We start from the raw sequence: 7,350 nt of genomic DNA on the forward strand, positions 1-7,350 counted from the left end.
ATGGCACAAGATCAAGGTAAAAAGGAGAACCCCATGTGGGCACTTCACATCCGCAAGCCCTGCCTCAAAGTCTGTGGGGGGAGAGCAGAGACAGACTGACCCCGGCAGCCAAGGTGTTGGAGCAGCTCACAGGCCAGACACCTGTGTTTTCCAAAGCCAGGTACATGGTCAGGTCCTTTAGCATCAGGAGAAATGAAAAGATTGCTGTTCCCTGCATGGTCCGTGGAGCCAAGGCAGAAGAAATTCTGAAGAAAGGCCTGAAGGTGCAGGAGTAGGAGTTAGGGAAAAACAACGTCTCGGACACTGGAAACTTTGGTTTAGGCATTCAAGAACACATTGATGTGGGCATCAAATACGGCCCAGGCATTTGCATCTATGGCCTGGACTTCTGTCTGGTGCCGGGTAGGCCAGGTTCCAGCATCACAGACAAGAAGCGCAGGACAGGCTGCACTGGGGCCAAGCACAGGATTGGCAAAGAGGAGGCCACGCGCTGGAACCAGCGGAAGGTTGACGGGATCATCCTTCCTGGCAAATAAACTTTATCCAAAAGGCCAATAAAAAGTTCTCAGAGAACAGAACAAAACAACTGATCTTCTGAGGGTCCCCAGTTTTTCTTCTAAGGCAAAAATGCATCTATTTTACGTTGTCTTCTTAATTATCATGTAAATTTCATTTCGGAGTCCTCAGAGGAGTAGGGAAGGCAAGGATCTCATTCTCATATGGATTGTCTATGAAACGTGACAAATGCAACTAGAAAATTAACACAGGGAAAGATAATTGAATTGTTAATTATTCAAAGTGAGGGTCGGTTAAGAACAGCCATAGCACCCTGTAAAGACATCTGGCTAAATTAACCCAGGCGACGCTCACTGAACATCACTGAATACATTAAACCATGCCCAGATCCTGCTAGAGAAGAAAAGCAAGGCAGACCCTTGCTGCAGAGACTTCGAACACAAGCAGGGATTCTAACACATGGGACAAATATACAATTGTCTTAGTTAATAGTTTCCATTGCTTTAATAAAGAACCATTGATTAAAAGCAACTTGGAGGGGCTGGAGAGGTGGCTCAGAGGTTAAGAGCCCTGGCTGCTCTTCCAATAGGTCCTGATTTCAGTTCCCAGCAACCACATGGTGGCTCATGACCGTCTGTAATGAGATCTGGCGCCCTCTTCTTGCCTGCAGGTGCACATGCAGGCGGAACACTGTATAAATAATAAATAAATATATCATTTAAAATTTTAAAAAAAAGCAACTTGGAAAGGAAAGGGTTTATTTCACCTTACAGTTTGTAGTCCATTTTCCTGAGATTCGGGGCAGGAACTCTTAGGAAGGAGCCTGGAGTCAGGAGCCGATGCAGAGTCCATGGAGGGGTTCTGCTTACTGGCTCACTCCCCGTCGCTTGCCCAGCCTGCTTCCTCATAAAACCTACAACCACCAGCCCAGGATTGGCACCACCCACAATGGCCTGGGCTCTTCTACATCAATCGTCAGTAAAGAAAATGCCCCGCAGGCTTGCCCACAGGCCAGCGTGATAAGGGCATTTTCTCAACTGAGATTCTTTCTTCCAAAATAACTCCAGCTCATGACAAGTTAAAATCAAACAGGCCAAAATCCAACAACTAGGCAGAACAGCAATCAAGGACAGCTACAGCAGACCTAGAGCGGTAGCTCAAGACTGCTCCCCCGAGGCTCTAGGGGACCTGAGTAGGTTCACAGCACCCGTGTCAAGTTGCTCTCAAATGCCTGAAACTCCAGCTCCAGGGGATCCAGGACCATGCATATGAACAGGTACACACACACACACACTACCTAAAAGTTAAAAACGAAGACAGTTACAATAGTACATTTGAAGGACAGAGCATCAGGGTTTCACTTGTTCTCTGTCTTGAAAAAAAAAAAAGAGGAGATACTTACTCAGAAGAGACAAGGGAATGGCTGTTCAATATGGAGGAAGGTGGAAATACTGAGGGAGAAATCCAGGGACCTGCAAAGACTTCCTATGTTTTTAGAGAATCTAAGCACAGTGCGTCTAGAACATACAGCCCCACCCCCACCCCTGTGGTGGAGAGGGTAGGCTAAACGGTGGAAGTTGGAGTTTTGCCGATCTGCCATTGGACTGCATGTGTAAGAAAGACTTCATCCTCTTGCCTGAACCTGTGGGTGAAAAGGATGTAGCATCTATGCCAGACACTTTGGGAAGACACAGGATAGGGTGGAGATTAAGAGGTAAAAAAAAATACATGCAAGTGTCTGTCTCTGTCTCTCCTGATTCTTGTGATTCTTCCATCCTCAAAAGCCTGGGAACCTCAGCCACACCTACCCCATTCTGCCCTGCCCAGGTACAGGCCATCTAACGAACCAATCAGGTATAATGTGTTAGGCAGGTTTACACAAACAAGGATGGGTGTATCCAGTGGGCAGTAACCAGCTCTTGGGAGTCAGTAATTAGCATTAGACCCACATCCAAGAGGAGGTGTTGGAGTTGGAAAGACGGTTCAGCAGTTAAGAGCACTTGTTGCTTTTCCAGAGGACCCAGGCGCAGTTCCCAGCACCATCCGGGTGGCTCACAACCATTTGTAACGCCATTTCCAGAGGGTCAGATTCTGCCCTCTTCTGGCCTCCACGGAAATTGCACACACAGTACCCGGACATACATGAACGTAAAATACCCATACACATAAAATAAAAATAAATCCTTTAAAAACATATAAAGAAAAGGGGTGGATCTGGAGCAAGTCTGGGGTTTCTTGAAAGCAACTTATAATGGCTTCTGGAACTTCCCCTTCCTGGTGTGAGGGCTTCCTGGTTGCTAAGGAGTACATTTATGACATTCATGAATCCCAGCAGGTCCCTGGGCGGTAGGTATATTTTACATATGGGAAAAGTGAAACTCGGGAAAGTAAAATAATATTACCAAGGTAATTAAAAGTCATGTGAGCTTCCTCAGCTGTTTCCACGATCTGTGTCTTCCCTACTTGGTGTTCACAGAATGTAGGACGTTCAAAAATAGAGAGATCCAGGAACACAGTATCTCTGGAATGAAATGTCACTGAAGTCAGATAGAGCCGAGATCCTGCCTGAATTAGGAGATCACATGTCCCACTCTTGCCCTAATGCTCACATCACACTTTGGTGCTCTTGGTTTCCTGGCTTCCAATTGGGAGTTTGAGACAGAGAACTCTGGCTTCCTCCTTCCACCATGTTCGATAGGATTCTCTCTCGTTACCTATACACATTTTGTCGTGTGTCTAAACTCCTTGTCTTGGCATGCCACGTAAAAGCAAAACAACCAACAAATAAATGAAAGATACTATCATGGATGCTGAAAATACCAAATGAAAACGATACTAAGCAAGTTTCACAAGCGTGGGAGTCATAAAAAGTCTCTCCTTGCAAAGGTTACATTTTGTTTATTTCTTTGTTAAAATTTTGCCAGGTTCCATGGAAACAGTTCACTTGCCTCTTTAAAAAAAAAAGATTTAAATTAAATGCTGTTTCAGTCTCATAAATACAATCTCAAATCTATAACCTGAGACTTTCCAGGAGAAGGATTGAGGCTGATGTAGCTCCCTATTACATATCACGTAAAATTGTTTATTGCTTTCTTCTTACTCGGTTGAGTTACTGGGCATAAATCTAAGAACTTCAGGCTTATGTATCTAGACTCCAGGGATGATTTTTATTCATTGCTGGCTTAGGTTTTTATAAATCCAGTTCATGTATCAATTAATTTTCACACTGACATATTTTTTTCTGGAGTATAAGCTTGTGTTTCATGATAGGGGAGCTATCATCATTTATTCTGGCTCCTTAAAATACTTCTCTGGGTGGAGATGGACAGGCTAGTTAGCCAAAGCCCTAGAAACTTTTTTGAACACATGGTATCTGTCATTAAACATGGCATATGTGGAGCATAATAGTTGCAAATTGCATTCTCAGATATATGGTGTAAAGCACTGCGCTGGAGGCTGCAGACTTAGTGGGACTCTTGACATACGAAGCATGAAGACACGATTCCCAGAACCTTAAGAAGCCAAACAGAATAATGTGCATTTGTAATAAAAGTAACTAAGACAGCAACTGAAAGAACAGTGTGTAAGCCGTCACATGGGCATTCTACAGAGTCAGAGAACAGATCTTTTTTCTGCCATTTCCTGTCACGTTCTGATCATCTGGGCCAGCTACAGCGTAAAGCAAGGCTAATGAAGGAGGTGGTGGGGATTGAGACTGAGCTCTTTAGGTGCTGGAGAGATGGCTCAGTGAATAAAAGTGCATACTGTTTACTGTCTCTGCAAAGGAAACAGGTTCAGTTCTCAGCAGCTCACAACTGCCTGAAACTCCAAGGGATCTGCTGGCTTCCACAAGCACTTGCATTCATGTGCGCTCAAGAGTACACACACACACACACACTCACTTCTATTTGTTTATTTTGGTTTTGTTGTTGTTGTTTTGTTTTGTTTTGTTTTTGACACAGGGTTTCTGTGTCCTGGAACTCACTCTGTAGCCCAGGCTGGTCTTGAACCCAGAGATCCACCTGCCTCTGCCTCACAAGTGCTGGGATTAAAGGCGCGCGGTACCATCACTTGGCCGTGCTCACAATTTTAAGTGAAAAATAAAAAGAAATCTTTTAAAGAAATAAAACAAAACAATATGGAAACAGAGCAAATAGAAATAGGAAAATACAACTGAGGAAGAAAGGAAGGAAAAGAAAACAGAGGAAGGTTGAGGACACTGGGAGGGAGAGAAGGATAAATTCAACCAAACAATGATCCTTTCCTAAAGCTGATGGGAAACTGATGGAAACCAAAGGCACTTTCTAAAGAAACCGACTTTTCTGTTCTGAAGGCTGAAGCAAACTGGGTTGAAGGCAGCTTCTGCCAAACCTCCCACACTGGATTTTCCATCTGAGACCAACTGTAAGGTCAAGGTAGTGGCAGGGACTTCAGAAAACACGGTCCCAGAGAAATCTAAAATGAGTCATCCGCTCTTCCCAGGAGCGACATCAATAGTTAAGAGGCAGCCAGCACAGTGGGCTTTGTCCTACTTCGGCCACTCACTGGTAAAGTAACTCTGAACAATTCATTTAGCCTTCCAAGGCTTTTCCTTTTAACACACTTGGTAACAGGCAAAAATCGGTGGGGATCCCAGGTCCACCTCTGTGACTCCAGGGTTTTACATAATTTATAGGAAGTTACATAATTTATGCAAACCTATTTTTCCAACCACATTAATGTGAACGAGGCATCAAAGAGTTGTCTGAAAAAAAAGTAGAGAGAGAATGTGTCCAGCCCAGTTATGTAAAACTCTAGAACGTGAGACTAAATCTATACAAGCAGGAAGCAGACCCAGAAAGGAGGGAGGGTGGGGAGGAAAGGGTTACAGAGGGGCGGAAGGGAACTTCTGAGGTGGTAGAGTGTGTCCCTGATCTGCTGACGGGCTCACACACAGCTACATCCCTCAAAACTTTGCAAAACGTATGCTAAGCAATTTAAGCACTTACTGCTAATCACTTACAGCTTTTAAAAAATGTTTTACATTACTTTTAAAATTACATATATGTGTACGTGTGTGTGTCTGCGGGTGTCTTAATTACTCTTTTACTGCTGTCAAGAGATATCACGCACAAAGTCAACTTACGAAAAAAGCATTTAATCAGGTCTTGCTTCCAGTTTCAGGGGTTGGGTCCAGGACCCTGCTGGGGGGGGGGGGGGAGAGCACGGCAGCGGACAGGCAGGCACAGTGCTGCAGCTGTAGCTAAAAGCTTATGTCTTGATCTGCAAGCTGAATGCCCCGGGGTGGGGCAAGGGCGAGGAAGAGAGAGAAAAAGTGAGATGCTGGGCCTACTGTGGGTTTTCAAAACCCCGAAGCCCATCCCTTAAGTGACACACCTCCTCCGACAAGGCCACACCCCCTACTCCTTCTCCAAACAGTTCCACTAACTATGGACCAAACATTCAAACATATGAGCCTATGGGAGGCAAGCTCATTCAAGCCACCATGGTGGCTATATGGCCAAGTGAGTTCTGGTTAGAGTTACGAGTCTTTGTGAGTTGTGCACTGTGGGTGCTGGAATGGATCACGGGTCCCCACAAAAGCAGTGTAAGATCCTAACTGCTAAACCGTCTCTTTTTTACTTTATTTATTATTTTGTTAGTATTATCATGGTTTTTCACAACAAGGTTTCTCTGGATAGCGCTGGCTGTCCTGGACTTGCTTTGTAGACCAGGCTGGTCCTGAACTCACAGAGATCCACCTGCCTCTGCCTCCTGAATGCTAGGATTAAAGGCGTGTGCCACCATGCCCGGAGCTCCCATCTCTTTTTAATAGACAGAATTAATATATACAAGATAATTACACAGAAAATGTCACAAACAAGCCTCCAGAAGTATAGGTTCTCTCCCTTCTTCTGCCCTATTATAGTTAAGCACTATTCAAAATGGTTCTGTGTGACAAAAAATATCCATGAGTGTTATAAACATTAAAATTCCACAGCAGCTTTCTGGGACAATAAGCAAACACCTTTGTGGTTTATTTAGGGTATCATCTTTATCAGTCACATTTTATATTGTTAGAGTCACATTATATACAGGAAAACCCATGGTTTCCCATAAAAAAATAAAATGTGTTCGGGGGCCCTACAGAGATGGTTCAGTGGGTAAGAGTGCTTGCTGGGTAAGCATGTGGATTTGAGTTCAAATCCCTACCATCTGTGTAAAGAGTCAGGCATGGTTGTATGTGCTGGCCAGTTTTATGTCAATCTGACACAAGCTAGGGTCATCAGAGAGGAAGAAGCCTCAGCTGAGAAAATGTCTCTGTATAGTGCTGTATGAAAGTGTGTAAGGCGTTTTCTCAGTTAGTGATCAGTGGGGGAGGGTCCAGCCCATTGTGGGTGGTGGTCCTGGGTTCTGTAAGAAAGTAGTCTGAGCAAGCCAGTAAGCAGCACCCCTCCATGGCCTCTGCATCAGCTCCTGCCTTCAGGATCCTGCCCTTAGTTCCTGTCCTGATTTCTTTCAACGATGAACAAAGATGTGGAAGCTTAAGCTGAATAAACTCTTTCCTTCCAAAGTTGCTTCGGCTAAGGTGTTCCATCACAGCAAAGGTAACCCTGTCTAGGACACTGTGTGTTCCTCTAACCCCAGCATTGGGGGTGGGGCAAATGCAGGCAGATCCTGGAAGCCCCTGGCCAAGAGAGAGGTTAAAGGAGAGAACAAACTAGACACAGGTGAAGGCAGAACGAGAGAAAGAGCCAGAAGATTAGAGCAAGATTGCTTGAGTGAGTTTGAGGCCAAGCAGAGCAATTCAGAAGCCAAGAGAAAATCCAGATTGAATAAGTCACCTGGGAGAGG

The 7,350-nt window shown here is 44.6% G+C and overlaps 1 pseudogene; it reads left to right on the forward strand.

The window, feature by feature from the left end:
- LOC110547732 (large ribosomal subunit protein uL5-like) lies at positions 1 to 536 on the forward strand (annotated as a pseudogene).
- The last annotated feature ends 6,814 nt before the right edge of the window (positions 537 to 7,350 follow it).

The sequence above is a fragment of the Meriones unguiculatus genome, chromosome 3 (assembly GCF_030254825.1).
Source record: "Meriones unguiculatus strain TT.TT164.6M chromosome 3, Bangor_MerUng_6.1, whole genome shotgun sequence".
Taxonomy (NCBI): Eukaryota; Metazoa; Chordata; class Mammalia; order Rodentia; family Muridae; genus Meriones; species Meriones unguiculatus.